At 43.5% G+C, this 16988-nt stretch overlaps 1 protein-coding gene across 2 annotated transcripts in view; it reads right to left on the bottom strand.

Moving 5' to 3' along the window:
- Nucleotides 1-16988, bottom strand: part of cfap299 (cilia and flagella associated protein 299) — a 107842-nt gene that overhangs the window by 3868 nt on the left and 86986 nt on the right. The gene's annotated exons all lie outside the window — the stretch shown is intronic.

Here is a 16988-nt window from a genome sequence, read left to right as displayed (position 1 = left end):
GCGTTAGCTGGAAGCTGTCATGAGTTAACTTTCTCCCGAGTTTAAACCACAATGTTACAATACTTTTTGATATTTTTTGTCTTTAACTTTATATTTTTAACCAGAAGAAGTTATTAGCTATCGGACATCTCGATCTTAAATAAATATTCAGTGTTTTCACAAGTTTTAAATCCGCAGGTTGGTTAGTTTTGTAGATTAAACTTCTATGGAAAATGTGGCTTTAGGTAAAAAACTGAACGATGAACACTGAAGAAATTCTAAGTAGTAGAAGCTGCCAGCACTGACTGAAACGTTGGTAAAGACAACAACTCCCATACCATACTACTTCACAACCTCACTACACTCCTTATTCTGTTATTATTTAGTTAATAAGTGTAGTAAGGTAACTAAAAGACAGTAGTTTTGGGTTGCACTGGTTTTGCTGTTCGGTCATTTGGTTTGTTTTTGTGGGCCCACACCGACATGCTTGCTTAAGAGAAAACACATTTGAAACTCATGTATTTCAATGAAACCCAGAAACTGGGTTTTGGAGCAAACTCTGTGAACCAGGAAACCAATTTATATTGCCACTTTTGTTGCATTCTGTTCATTCATTTCTCTTCCCCTCTATTGGAAATCAATGGATCTAGCGTCTACAGTGTACCTTGGGTTTCACTCTCAACTGTTGCAGAATTTCACTTGAATATAAAAAGTTAAAAGGGTTTTGTTAAAGGTCTGGCTGTGATTGGTAGATCGCATTGCTGCAACATAACACAGAATGAACAGTGACCTGTTGAATAATGTAAGGAAGAACTGGTGACTAGTGCTCGGTGGTAGTGGTGTGGCCATTTGGAGATTTAACTTTCTTGAACATTTTCCTTTATAGCCTCCCACAGCAGGAGGCTTTAAACCAACATGGGCACCATATTGAGGTTATGACTTTGCATGTTTCATGGAGGAAGTGAAACTTTATGGATGACATTACAGAGCATTACACGGCCATTGTTATCGTATTCATATTCAACAGCAGGTAATAAAAGAACCTTGCATTGCAGAATAAGAAAGGAAAGCAACCAGCGGAGCCAAGTATCTTTTTAAGAGCTGCAGAAGGTAAGCGTATGTTTCCAATTTGATTGCGAGGGCGCTGCGTTGGAGTTCGCCAAGCCAGGCCTTAGAGTAAAGCTGTGGCTAATAAGTGAATGGAACCAAAGAGGGGGTTGAATTCCAAAATAAATGAACGATTAATTTACAGCATCCTATTGGATCATGCATTGCTTTTAGGTTTTGTGTTATTTTTGAGACACCAGAGCAGTAGTGTTTAACTTTGTGACAGAGTCAGGTTACTTTAATGCATTTAGCATGTGCATTAATATGATTTATTTCTTACAACTCAACAACCACAGGTCAAGGTGCTCCACTGTCTAACCGGGTGTCCCTCAAGTGTAAGTATTGGGTCCATTTCTGTTCATCATATCCTGTCCTTCTCCTTGGCACTATCCTACGTCCTCATAATGTCCACTTCCACTGCTCTGTCGATGATACACAGGTGAACCTCTCCACCAAATGAGCAGGAACTTCCTCAAACTCAATGGCAACACAACAGAGGCCCTGCTCATTGGCTCCAGACCCACCCTCTCCAAAGCTCAACACTCCACTGCCTCCTACCTCATTATAGATACATTCCTTGTTTCTTACTCCAACCAAGTAGATATTGTTCGCAAAATGGTAGGGTCAATCTTTGTCAAATTATTCATCACCTGAAGCTACCCAAACAAAATGATAGAACAGCAGCAGCATGACATTCGTAAATCCTTAAAATCCTTTAATTCTTTAATTTGTATTGCAAAAGCTTAACATGTTTGAATTGTTACATTATTTAAGTGAAGTTCTTCAGAAAAAAGGCACACCAAGGTTTTGTAACACTCAAAGCATCAAAAGCCAGCAAATGCGGGACTTCCGGTGAGGCACGAGGCTGATGGCAGCAAGATACTGAGCGCTGAACAAAATCCGACCCTTTTTTCATATTTATTGCAACTCATGAGGGCGATGGGCGATGATCCCAGGGGTTACATTCAAAAGATGCTGCTTATCTGGATACCTTCAATCAAGAGCCCCAACAGTAATCCACTGGAAATCGATAGGGCGCATCGTATTTTCTTTAACAACACCTCAAGATCGTGGACCATGGTTCTCAAACTCCTACGCTATACCGACTGACAGGCCATTCTTGAAGGCGCGAGGAAAGCTAGACCTACTCTCCAAGACGGGACACAGCTATGGTTCTTCGTCGATTACAGCCCCGGTACGACACAGGAGCGACAGGAATACAAGGAGATCCACACTCAACTTCTACAGAAGGGGATCAACTTGTTCATCATATATCCGGCAATTCTGAGAGTGAACGACAAGGGCACGAGGATGTCATATAACTCGTCAGAAGAGGCGAAAAGAAGCCCTTAAATCAACGGTGCTGGACATGCGAGAAGATCCTGGACATTGAGTACCTGTGCCAAGGGAGGAGATGGAGCTGCTATAGATCCCGTTTACACAAGAACAAAACGGGTTGGATCCGCATAGTTTCTCTTGCGTATAGCCCTTTCATTTACACGAGGCCATAACAAAACGATAGAAACGGACCCCACAAACGATAACGGGTCCCAAGGTGGATAGATTTGCAAACGAAACGCTCTGGGGGGTCAAACGGCTCTGTGTAATCGCCTCTATACGATAATTTCGAGATAGATGAAGCCATAGCCCCGCTCTCCCCACCTCTGCTGCTCACTGCTGTAGCATGGTCAGTAGCTACTGCTAGTGCTACTGCTACTGACCATGCTACAGATGTCAGTACAATATCTACAGCTCGACCATGCATGCTACAGATGTTAGTGCAACCATGGCAACCATGCTCCGGGGTCTTCATCGCTGCTCGAAATAAGGTCTGTGGTTGACACACATTTAAGACACAGACCACGTTTTGTTCTACGACATTAAATACATCAGCAGTGACCCCACTGGTGATTTTTGAAGAGTTTACGTGTCAGAAAAACGATGGTTGTTAAAGGCCATGTAATGCATCTAACACAGGTGTTTTTTAACATGTAGTTTAGATATCACCAGAATAAAAATAAATAAAAATGTTTAAAGTTTCGTCATAATTAAATGACATATACGTTAAAAACCGATGTTGGTTCCGAAGTTTGCCGAGTACGCCCCCGATCACTCCCGAACGAGCGGTGACGTCACACGTGGCAAACATTGCCATTTGATCAAATCAGTCCAAATGGCAAGCAACGCGATAACTTCAGACAGCGACAGCGACAGCGATCATTCAAGCTCAGATTCAGTGGGTTATCTGGATTCAGTTACAGAAGTAGAGAGTGAACCAGCTAGCCTTTCACTTCAAGGCATTTTGCCTTATAAGTACGAGCCTCCTGCCCAGCAATCGAACAACGAGGCAGAAACTTGTGAAAGAGAAGCGGATTCCGCAGCCGGCGAGACTCGAGTCGGCAATACTGAATGGTAAATTCTGTTTTATTTAGTTTGACCTGCACTAAATGTCGATCTTAAATTTGTCATCTGTTCCTCACACGTCCGGCAGATATTGTTTTGTTTTTTAATGTTATGTACAATATTCAGGTGTACATGTCAATGCTGTGAAAGCATGCCCACTGCAGATGAATGTGTATGCTGCAGAGAGATCTGGCAGGTGATGGAACAAATAGACAGTTTGCAACCTACTGACCAGATAGCAGAGTCCTGCATCGGGTCGGGTATCCGCGGGTACCCGACGGGTGACCCGCAAAAAAGGTGATTTGCGGTTGGTATTTTTTCAAACGCTTTTTTCCGGGTTCGCTTCTGGGTAAAACAAAGATGATGCGGGTCGGGTTGCGGGTGTTGGATAATAAATATATTTAAACAATAATAATTTAGTTTAATGTTTAAATCCTCAGACCTCTCCTCCGCGGTACCGAGCATAATCATAACCTCTGCAGTGCATCTATCTGCTGCTGAGCGCACCACATTCTGAATGGCTGAGGTGAAGCTCTCTATAGCGGAGAATACAGCATTTTCAATAACTCTTCCTCAAGAGCGAAATCCAACGTCTGGGAGGCTTTTGGTGTCATCCTAGATGGAGAAAATAAACAACATCCCAGGCTTTTTGAGCCAAATATGCAACTGCGTGTGTTAATAATTGCACGTTGTCACTGCTTATATATATGCGGGTTCGGGTCGGGTTGCGGATCATGTGCCGGCGGGTCGGGTCGGGTTGCGGAACTAATTGGCAATATGTGCGGGTAGCGGGGCGGGTTCGGTACTGCACGTCACGGGTGCGGGGCGGGAGCAGGTCTAGAAAATCAGACCCGTGCAGGACTCTGCCAGATAGAAGACACCGACGAGAAACCAAGGTGCATTATTAGCCACCCGGGCTTTAGAGAAGGCTGTCTCAGTGTTTGGACACTGAAAATAGCGTATCTTCAATACAAACAACAACACAGAGCAGTTGATGGCCCACTACACCAGTAAGTAAATATTGATTGACCCAACTGCCTATAATTGCAGCTTTGCTTTCATATAATACTTTTAGTCGCTACAGATATGGTACACTTTTAAAGATACCATTAAACTCTTTCAAGCAGTCAAAAACAGCTTGGCTTTTATTTTTTCTGTATATGCAAGTTCAATGTATGCTTGGGAAAAGAAACAACTACACATGTGAGGAAATATATAAGAGGTCTATGATTCTGTCAAGCAGTCATGTATAACCTCATATTTATTTTGTACAAGTAAAATACAAATATCATGTTATAAGCCAATTTGTAACCATTGCTACATAATAGTACTACATAACATTTTATTTTTCTCCAAATATATTTATAATCTGTAGGCTATACTTTTTTTTCATTAGGAAGTTGTACGTTGGTGCTGGGGTGTACTCGGCCTTAAAATCAGAGTCCCGCTGCCTGCATGTGCTGTAACCGAGATACGGAAGACTTACCCTGAACCGGGAGGCCGCTATCAGGGATTTCAATGGCCAAATCTGTAATTTGACATAAGTCATGCAGCTGAAGTGGTTAAAATGGTTTCGCATGATGTAAATAATTTACAAAGTACATCATTTACAATATTATTTTTCCAAAGAAACATGTAAATATAACAACATTTTCCAAATCACAAGTTTGTAAGATTGTATTAATTTACTGTTTGATAAATAAAAAAGGGTTCTTTTGTTAATTTTTCACTTGTAACATTTTATCTTTATTGCAGTGTACATTAGTCTATTTTGGTATATGTGCGAGCTCACAAATAATTAAAAGTGGTAAAAATAATAAAGATATTCAGACGTAATTCATTTTTGGCCTTACTTATTTCACTTCAACTTTTATATATTTCAGTCACTAGGCAAGTTCACTGTACTCTGGTGACATTTAGCTCAAGCTGGCATAACACCTGTAGTAACTTAATTCTGACCCGAGTTTTGTGCACAATCTTCCAGCACCCATGATCAATGTTTATAGCAATCAGGAAACATTCACAGCTCACAACTACACATCGCTTCCCCATCATGAATTGTTAGATAAAAAAAGTTTAGCGAGGTCCGGTTACACATATGTTGAGCGAAAATAGCGGAAGGATACAAAACAAACAATCCAGACGAGGCTGGTGTTTGCCACGTGTGACGTCACACAGCTGGGTTAATGGCTGGCAAGCTTTTCGCTACCGGAGCGGAATAACACGGGAAAGTGGCACACATTTCATGTTATTTGGGGGGTATTTATGGAAAGAATCATTGATGTTGATATGTCAAATGAAACAGTGGAAAGTGATGAAGCGATGTATTAACACAGAATAACATTTATTTTGGACATTACATGGACTTTAAGTGGCTGAATGGGACTACAGAAGTTGTCGAGGACGTTGTACGTCATTACACAGAACAAGTAAACACTCCCACTAAGTTTGTTTGCCCCTGTTCTGGTTGAAAGCAAGTACCTGCCTCCTACAAACTGTTAAAACAAACGCTTCAACTTGTACAATTTTGAATCTGTAGTTTTGAATATGGATCTTAAGTTGGCGTGATGTTGAAGCAGCGACCCTGCTGTAGTTTGTTTATAGCATAACGTTAGCATTTTTCTTCTGGCAACTAGATTTATGATTAGAAAATTATAAAAGTAGGATAGACATGTGGGTATTATCCGGCTGAACAAAACGTGATCCATCTCTTAAATGTGAGTCAACCACAGACCTTATTTCGAGCTATTTTCCAAAATCCTATGGAGAAATTGCATTGCGTTTTTGTCGAAGGAACCGGAAGGAGTTTACTTCCGGGTTTTAGGACACGTCACTGTGGCACTCTATAAGGACAGAAAAAACCCTAGCCTGGCACCTAGACAAAATATGGACAGGGAGACGCTATGTAGGTGATGCTCTATGCTTATTTTATATTGGACAATGTTCGTTGAGCCTCGATACTTGAATATGTTGAAAAAGAGGCCAGTTTATTTTCTAATTATTGCAGATCAGAGTTCTAATGTTATTGTTTAATTGCCATGTTTATATGGTGCTAAAGTAATAGTCCGCCCAGAATATATACTTTAATTTCGGGCGATATGAGGCATACCTAAATGTACATTATAACGGAATAGGCTTGGGAAGCTGGAGGCGTGTTTTGAAAACTTTTTCGATAGATCTGGTAGCCCGGTGCCTCCACTGTTTACATTCATGGGCGCGTGATATGACGTCATCGGCAGGCGACGGTCTGTATATGGGCTATACCATGTCATGAGAACGAGAGGGGGATGGTTGTAATGATACAGGTTGATCAGTTTCAAAGAGGTTTTCTATTCCTCAGTTTTACTGTCTGTGAGATCTGCTATGCTTTATCTTTATGGAAGGGGGGGAACAATCAGTGTTCAGTGTTAGACGTAGCTAAGTGACGCTCACAGATGTTACCAAGAAGAGGGTTGAATGGGGGGGGAAAGGGGAGGGTTGTTACTCAGGGATCCACCACCAACTCACAACAGATTCAGGGAATACATACACACACAAAGAGATTGGAACATTTGAATATTGTATCATTTAATGTAAGAGGACTTAACTCTCCGTATAAATGTTAAAAAATCTTAGATTTCTTACGTAGAAAGAAGATAGATATTGCAATGTTTCAGGAGACACACCTTAAACCTAATGACATTTCAATGGTTCAAAACAGATTCTATAAACCTATTGTGGCATCAACTGATGGAACTCACACACTAAAAGAGCTATGATACTTATGAGGCGTAACTTAAATGTATCAATTGAAAGGATTGGCTCTGACAATAAAGGACGTCTAGCTTATTGCTGCACATCTATTCAGGGTAAAAAAGTGACTTTTGTATTATGCCCCCACAGTATTTGAAGCTGATTTTTTTCCCTCAGTCACTTCACAGTTACTGAAGTTAAATGATTACCAATTATATGTTGGGTCGGACATGAATGCTTTTGTAAATAATAACCATGTCAATTCTGCTGCAACTCTATCAAGTTCTCAAGAATCTGCTTCCAAAGCACTTTATAAGAGACTTAAACTTAATTGATGTGTGGAGGTTGCATAATCCATCTGCGAGAGACTATTCATTTTTCTCCACGAGACATAAAACCTTCTCTCGAATAGACTACATTCTTGTATCTTCTGGGCTGCTGCCTTCGATACAGTCAATGGAGTTCCTACCCAGACATCTCTTGGATCACAACCCAATTTTAGCTTACTTTAACTATGGAAATATAAAAAAGGGGGCTACTAGATGGAGGTTCAACACAACCCTTTTAAAGAACAACAAATTTATATCGCAATTGAGATCAAAACTGACAAATGTAATATCTTGAATGGTTTGGGCCACCACCAAGGGATTCATACGAAATAATGCCATACGGTTCAGTTCCCACCTAGATAAAAGCCAACTGCAAAATATTTCCCACCTAGAAGAACAATGTAATATGTTGGAAAAAGGCCTAAAAGAGAGATACACTACATCAATAGAAAGTGAGCTCAAAACAAAGCAAGCAGAACTTAACGATTTCTTAAGACAGGGCAGAATATATGTTCCATATAACCAAACACAACTATTATGCAGAATGCAGCACACCAAGCCACATTTTGGCACTAACTTTAAAACAACAAGAAGCTAAAAGGACCATACCAGCAATCAGATTTAATAAACGCGGAACAGTATCTTCTACAGAGGAGATAAATGAAAAATGTAAAAATGACTTTAAAGAAATGTATTCAAGTAGCTCAGTTCCTTCTGACGAAGACTTCGCCACATTTTTTTGCGGGTTAGGTCTCCCTACATTATCATTAGATGACATCAAAACACTGGAGTTACCTATCACACTGGAGGAGCTATATACAGCAGTCAAAGCTACAAATAAGGGCTGTACGCCGGGTATAGATGGCATACCTGTGGAACTCTATTTAACATTTTGGAATATTATTGGACCGGTATGGTTAGAAACACTTAATTATTCTACCAATAAGGGGCATGTTCCACAAAGACTTAAATACAGCTCTGATTACTACGGTGGCCCTGAAGTGCAAGACACCACAGCATTTCAGAAAACACCGCAGCATTTCACAAAACGCCACAGCATTTCACAAAACGCCACAGCATTTCAGGAAACACAACAGCATTTCACATTGGACGGAAAGGGTATTCCTTTAGGGAGAACACTTCTTGTTTGTGATTGGACAGAGCCAGCCAGAGAAGCACTGCTGTGATTGGTTGTTTTTGCTGCCAGTCAAGAAATGACACTTGGCCCAACAAGGAATACCCTTTCCGTCCAATGTGAAATGCTGTGGTGTTTTGTGAAATGCTGCGGCGTTTTGTGAAATGCTGCGGCGTTTTGTGAAATGCTGCGGCGTTTTGTGAAATGCTGTGGCATTTTGTGAAAGGCTGTTGTGTTTTCTGAAATGCTGTAGCGTTTTCTGAAATGATGTGGCGTTTTGATCAAACAGGCTTTACTAAAGGGCGGCTCGCCTCTGATAATATCCGCAGACTCCTGCACATACTTGGCGCAACACATACAATTCCACCTGCCTGTGGCCTTTTGTTTTTAGATGCTGAAAAGGCGTTTGATCGCCTGGAATGGCCATATCTATGAAGGGTTCTGAAATAATTTAAATTTGGAGATACATTTATAAACATGATTCAAACATTGAATGCGAATCCTACAGCCCAAGTATGTGTGGGAGGAAGCTTCTCCAACTTATTTGACATAAAACGGGGTACAAGGCAAGGAGACCCTCTGTCTCCTTTAATTTTCAATGTATCCATCGAACCACTGGCACAATTCATTAGGAATTGCCCTCCGATTTCCCCCATCACAATAGGTGGAACGTCACATTCTATATCACTATATGCGGACGATACATTAGTTCAGCTAACCCTCCCCCTGTGTCTTAGAAGTATTGGAGCAGTTTGGGCAGCTTTCGGGATACAAGATTAACCAAATAAAAATCAACACTGATGCTTATTAACATAGACCAGCGGTTTTCAAAGTGTGAGGCGCGCCTCCCCGGGGGTGCGCCAGAGAGCTTCAGAGGAGGCGCAGCGTGAGAAAATAAATAACGAGAAAAAGATGAGTAAAGTGACACTTGCACACTTTTGGCTGTCTGTGGAGACCGAGTTTCCCCACCTCGCCAAAAAGGCTGAAAAAGTGCTCATTCCCTTCACCTCCACCAACCTGTGCGAGTGCAGGTTTTCCGCATTGACTTACCAAAAGCAAGTGCCGGTCAAGGCTGCAGCCAGAGGATGATCTGCGTTTATTCCTGTGTGCATCAAAGACGCAGACTCATTGTTCCCACTAAAGTAGGGGTGAGTGTAAGGAGGCAAAGTTGACGTTCAGTGTGTTGCCGGGAGAATATAAGGATGTTGAAAATGTTTAAAAAATATGTGTTGAGAACACGGCGGGCGAAAATATACGGGTCGTGCTGCAGCTAGATTTGCCTGTCCTCTGAAGGTGTCGGCGACTGACGTGCGAGGAAGAACGGCTGTCCACAGGCTGTTCCAACTTTAACAACTTTATTAACTTACAGGGTAGTGAATTGAACATGCAATTGCACTTGGGTGTGTGGTATATTTTCATGCATGTTCCACAACACACAAACTGAACAACACTCAATTTTCCGATCGCTATTTGCTACCAGTGTCCTGTCCTTGCCTTGTTATAACAAGTGCACGTTACTGATGCAATATGGTTGAGACCATTCAGGCTTATTCAAGAGGGGTGCAAGGAATACTCCAAGTAGTGGGGGAGTTTTATCAAATATGTTTAAAACCTAAAGATAAAAATGTTTTAAAAAGTTATTGTTTAATGTTTTAAGGAGATGACGCTACTCAGCCAATCAAATCGGTGAGTCAGCACGATAGATTCAAACACACACAGAGACGAGACAAGAGGAGAGAAACAGTCGGAGTCCTCAAAAAAGAGAAAGGTAGACAGCGAAAACAGAGCATTTAATGACATTTTCTCTTGCTGGACCTCTTTGAAATGCAATTCAATACCCAATTGCATTATAGCAACAACAACAATAATAATAATAATAATAATAATAATAATAATAATAATAATAATAATAATAATAATAATAGCAATAATAATTGGGAGGGGGGGCGCGTCTGTTCTTATGTTCTCTGAGGGGAGGCTCACCTTCCCACACATTGAAAACCCCTGACATAGACAAAAGTGAGGTGTCCCTCCCACCCCAGATTGATGTTTGAAATGAGGTCCTCTATTTAGGTATTAAGGTTAGTAGTTCCTTATCATCTATAGCTAAAACAAATTACTCTTCAGTTTTGAAAAAAAATAGAAGAAGATATTACAAGATGGAAGCACCTTCCAGCATCAGTCCCCCGTTTATCGGTTGATTTGGAATGGTAAATGACCCAGTATAAAATGTAGGATAGAGGGATGGGATTGAATTAATCCAAAAAGTTGTGCAACCTGAATTTTCTTCTGTACTGTGTTGTAAATTGAAGATGTTGCAATAGAACATGTATGATAAAAAAGCCAGCAAATGCCTAAATAAAACAGCAGGTTTTAATGTTGTTATAAACAATTATAAATAATAAATTACCATTACCAGGAGGGGCTATTTACAGTGGTTCTCATCATTAGCTATTCACATCATAGTAACACTACTCCACATGTCACACAATCTGAGGCGCTGGGGGTTGATCTAGCGGGCCTGGCTGTTCCTCAGCAGCAGTTTGTGGTCCAAAAACAAAGTTTGACCTCAGGGAGAAGGCTCAGTGTAAATCTGGGAAGAGGGATGTTATGTTGGCTATAGCAGCAGAAAGTTGTAAAATATGGGAGCAAAAGGCATTGGAGAGGTGCCAGCCTGCTACAGGTTATATTTGCTTAGCTGAAGCTAATACATGATAGCAGGTATAAAGTATTAATGACCCACATGACGTAAAATACATCTAAACATGTTTACATTTTCATTATAAGTCCTCTGCCATCTTTGAAATATTTTTGGATGGCGTCCGTATGGTTTCTGCAGTACCTGTCCCAGAGGTAATCTCTGGTGGCAAATAAAACTAGTTTGCAAACACCCATTTGCATGTGAGCCATTACAAATATTTTCTGACTACAACATATTAAGCGTGCTTGCTACAAATTACAAACAAACATATAAGCAATATGAAAAAACCTACCAATGTGGCAATTCCAAAACCAACACAGCCCCACGCAATTTTGGGAAATGTAAATACATGTTTTTTCAGGACAGTCAGCTTTTGAATAGCTATGAAAAAGCTCAGCCATTCCAGCAAATAGCATTATAGACTAACTTTACTGCTGGTATTGTGGCAACAAGGTTTTCCTTGATTGGTCACTTATAACATTCATTAAGACAGCAATTCAGAATAAGTAAGGATTTCAATTTAAACCTGACTTGAACTTGTCTCAACAGACTTTGATTCACGATTGAATTTGCTCTATGACTTGACTAACACTTGTTTTAAATGGCTCAAGACTTGACTTGGATTCGTGTTGATTTACTTTCACTTGGAAATGAACTTGGACTTGTTTGAAATTACTTGACTAAAACTTGCCCTGGTGGACTTTATCTTAGGTCTTGACTTGGACTTAAATAAAAAGAAATTAACTTGGACATGTTTAAAATGACATGGGATTTGTCCTTGTTGACTTTAAATTGATACTTGACTAGGACTTCCAATTACTTAAAGGTCCCCTATTATACTCTTTTTCATTAATATATTATAGGTCTCAGATAAATACAAAACATGTCTCTGAAGTGTCTGGCTCCAAATACCAAACAGATCATGCATTGTAGCATTCCATAATCCCCTCAGTTTCAGCCCTGTTTCAAAAGAGCTGATTCTCTGTCTGTTACTTTAGATGAAAATAAGGAGCCACTCCCCACGCCCCTCTGAGAGATATTTGGTTAAAAAGAACACAATAGGCGCGTTCACACCGGAGTACTTTTACCCCGTACAGTACTTTTCCTCTTTAGTTCCGTTAGTACCCCTTATGTCGCGTTCACACCAAAAAGAGTACTTAGTGCCGGGAACTTTTACCCCCATTTGTAGTGCCTGCTAGAGAGGTGGTACGAAAAAAGTACCAAAAAAGTACCAAAAAAGTACCAATTTCTATTGGCTGGGCGAATTGCAAATCACGCCCCGTAAAACTCTGAATTTTTTTTTGAAGCCGACATTGTATTTGCTGGCATTAGCATTATTAGCATTAGCCCCGCGCACCAACGGAGAGAGAATAACTTATGGCAACACAACAAAAAACATGGGAGCGGTGGAGTGATGAGGAGGTGTCGGCGTTCTGGTGATTTACTCGGAAGTCCCCAACTCCGGGGACTTCGGGCGACAGTATACACCGTGAAGTTGTTTGTGGCCAGCCGGTAAACACAAAGCAGGAAAAGTGACGTCAGCGGCTCATTTGCGTAATCTTCCCTCAGGGAAAAGCATACCGGTGTGAACGCGATTGGTACTTAGTGCCGGAGCACTAAGTGCCGGCACTAAGTACGGCAAAGTACTTGGTGTGAAAGCGGCTAATGGTGCTTTAGGAGGAGATTCAGGTGATAAGGTGGGGCGGGGTTACCTTGGTTGGTTATTGGCTAATGGTTACACAACCGGAAAAAAACATTATGAAATCACAAAGTGGGCAAAATCTGATCAGCTCATTTTCTGACAGGTTTTTATATAAATGGATCAGGACCAAAGGAGAGTGAATCTTTTTTTCTGAAACTTTCAGAATCTCTTTACACAGAAGGGACACGTGTTTATGTATAAAAGACATGAACAAGACACGGACCGCTATTGCGGTAAGCATGTTGTAACTTCCGGTTGTTGTTGTCATCTCCGGGTATCCCGTGTGCCTGTTCTGTTGCTGATAGCTTATTATCTTAACTTAATCGATCGTTTTAAAACTCTTGATCACGGCAATTGCCTGACGTTGTAATTACACGTTACTACAGCTTAAGCACTCACAAACTCTCCTTCTCTTAGCGACTGTAACTCCACAGTTGCCTACACTCTTTTCGGGTTTGCTAACGGTAGCTACTTTAGCTTGATAGCTAGCCATGACTCTTTCCCCACCCTCGGGTGCTATTTCCTGCTCTAACTGTCTCATGTTTGGTTACTTCCCTACCTCCTTTACTGGTACCGATACATGTGTTAAATGTAGTATAGTTGTTAGGTTGGAGGCGGGAATCATAGCCATAGAAGCCCGGCTCCGCATCCTAGAAAATAACTCAGCTACAGTAAAGCCCATGTTAGCCGGTGCGGACCGGCAAAAGGTAGCTCCTCTTAGCCGTCCCCCGGCAACTCCCGAGCAGCAGGGAGATTGGGTGACTGTTCAGATGGGGCATAACGCGAAACCCGCAGGTCCCCACCAACCCGTTCACGTATCTAACAGATATTCCCCACTCAGCGAGACACCCGCTGAGAAGCCAACTCTGGTTATTGGTAGCTCTATTATGAGACACGTGAATTTAGAGACCGAAGCGTCCACAGTCACATGCATTCCGGGGGCCAGAGCTGGCGACGTTGAGGCGCATCTTAGACTGCTGGCAAAAAATAAACGTAAATACAGTAATAATAATAATAATAATAATAATAATAATACATAATATTTATATAGCGCCTTTCACGAAACCCAAGGTCGCTTCACAAGTCGGGCAGGGGGGGGGAGTAGGGGAAAAGAGGCAGACAGGTCAGGGAGGGGGGGGCAAGCAAGTAGCGGAAAAATAAAAATAAACCTATCAAACTAACTATATAGTGGGGAAAGCCTTGGTGAAAAGGTGCGTTTTGAGGGCTTTTTTGAAAGTGTCCAAGGTTGGGGCGCTGCGGATTTTGGGGGGGAGAGAGTTCCAGAGGGTGGGGGATGCTACACTGAAAGCTCTGTCACCGAAAGTCCGCAACCTGGTGCGGGGGGTAGAGAGGAGATCCTGTCCAGACGATCGGAGCTTCCGGGATGGAGTGTGGTGGCGGAGAAGGTCAGACAGGTATTGGGGGGCGAGGGCATGGAGGCATTTGTAGGTCAGAAGAAGGAGTTTATATGTGATACGGTGCTTGACTGGGAGCCAGTGGAGGTGGATGAGGGTGGGGGTGATGTGCTGCCAGGGCTTGTTGTGAGTGAGCACCCTGGCAGCCGAGTTCTGCACCTACTGGAGCCTGTCCAGGGCTTTACTGGGAACCCCGAACAGGACTCCGTTGCAGTAGTCCAACCGGGAGGAGACGAATTCATGGATGAGGGTCTCGGCCACGGAATCGGAGAGTGATGGTCGTAGATGGGAGATGTTCCTGAGGTGATAGAAGGCAGACTTGGTGATGGATTTGATATGTGACTGAAATGAGAGAGTTGAGTCAAGGATGACACCCAGGTTACGGACTTCGGGAGACGGGGAGATGGAACAGCCGTCAATGTGGAGGAGGAGATCCCCAACCTTCCGGAGCAGTGCCCTGGGGGCCACAACCATGAGCTCAGTCTTCTTACTGTTGAGTTTGAGTAGATTTGCTGTCATCCAGGTTTTTATGGCATGGAGACAATTGACCAGAGACTGTGGAGGGAGCTGGGCAGATGGTGAGGTGCTGAGATAGAGCTGAGTGTCATCAGCGTAGCAGTGGAAATTGAGACCGAAGTGACGTATGATCTGGCCAAGGGAGAGCATGTAAATGGTGAAAAGTAGGGGACCAAGCACGGAGCCTTGGGGGACACCATGGTTGACTGGGGCCGGGGGGGAGGATGAGCCGCTGATGCTGACAAACTGAGACCTGGTTGAGAGATAGGACTGAAACCATGACAGAGCTGTGCCAGTGATGCCAAGGTTGTCGGAGAGGCATTTCAGGAGGACTGTATGAGAAACGGTGTCAAAGGCCGCAGAGAGGTCGAGGAGGATGAGAATACTGATTTGTCCGGAGTCAGCAGCGAGAAGGAGGTCATTAGTGATCTTGAGGAGGGCGGTCTTTGTGCTGTGATGTGCTCTGTAGGCTGACTGTAGGGGTTCGTAGAGCTCATGGTTGGACAGATGTTGATGAAGCTGGGCGGCGACTGCTCTTTCCAAGGTTTTACTAAGGAAAGGAAGGTTGGAGATCGGTCGGTAGTTGTTCAGCTCCTCAGGGTCAAGACCAGGCTTCTTGAGGATGGGAGTGATGGAGGCGGTTTTGAAGCAGGAGGGAACTATTCCAGATGACAGAGAGGAGTTGATGATGTCTGTTATGATGGGGCAGAGGGTGGGAAGGCAGGCCTTGACCAGCACCGTGGGCATGGGGTCAAGGGAGCAGGTGGAGGCCTTAGCATTGGTCACCAGCTTCGAGACCAGTGGAACATCCACTGGGGAGAAGGAGGAGAGAGAGCATTGGGGATTGAGGGGTTGAGCTGGGAGTGTGCATTTCTGTGTCAGGGGCCAGTGCAGAGAGGGGGAGGGGGCGGGCACCAGGAGTTGTTGATGAATGGAGATCACCTTAGCCTGAAAAAAGTTGAGGAATTTGGAGCAGAGGTCAGGAGCTTCAGCAGTGTACGTGGCAGGGAGGGGGCGGAGCAGTCGGTTGATGGTGGAGAACAAGGATCTGGGGTGATTTTGTTGTGAGGTGATGAGGGAGGAGTAGTAGGCGGTCTTGGTCTTGGAGAGAGCCTCCTTGTAGGACCTCACATGGTCCACCAAGGCCATACGATGGATGGTGAGGCCAGTTCGTCTGGAAAGCCGCTCCAGCCGACGACCAGTTTGCTTCATTGTGCGAAGATCAGAGGTGAACCATGGTGCCGGGCGGAGAAAAGACACCGTCCGGCTTCTGAGGGGAGCCAGAGAGTCCAGGCTGAGAGAGAGGGCAGTGTTGTAGCGGGCCACCAACACGTCCGGCGAAGTGTCGGAGAGAGCCGGGCCATGTGGGTTATGAGGAGGCCTGATAGGGCTGATGCACTCACTGATTTGGTGTCTTTAAAGGTGATTGTGCGCCTGGGGCGCTGCCTAGGCAGGGGGATGGGGATGGTGAAGATGATGGCATGGTGGTCTGATACTGCCAGGTCTAGGCGCTGCAGGTGAGAGGGAGGGGCACCAGTGGAGCAGACTAGATCCAGCGTGTGACCTTTGGAGTGGGTGGGGCCCTGGACATGCTGTGTTATGTTGAGGCAGTCCAGAAGTGACAGAAATTCTGCGGCAAAGCTACAGCTGGTGGAGTCGACGTGGATGTTAAAATCTCCCAGCAGATAGGTGGAAGGTGATTTAGAGCAGAGAGAGGACAGAAGCTCACTCAGCTCGGACATGAAGGTGGTGGAAGCTTTGGGGGGGCGGTAAATCAGGGCAACCTGGAGTAGAGGTGATCCGGAGAGCGAGAATGTAATACACTCAAATGATGTGATATGTGGAGAGGGAATCTCCCTGACCCGGATGCCTGCTCGGTGGATGACAGCCAGCCCGCCGCCGCGGCCCGTGGAGCGAGGTTTATGGAGGTAAACGTAGCCTGGGGGAGTAGCTTGGTTGAGAGCGAAGA

Source organism: Notothenia rossii (genome assembly GCF_949606895.1).
Source record: "Notothenia rossii genome assembly, chromosome: 6".
Taxonomy (NCBI): Eukaryota; Metazoa; Chordata; class Actinopteri; order Perciformes; family Nototheniidae; genus Notothenia; species Notothenia rossii.
Note: the sequence above shows the minus strand (reverse complement) of the source record. Positions and strands in the feature narration are given on the sequence as shown.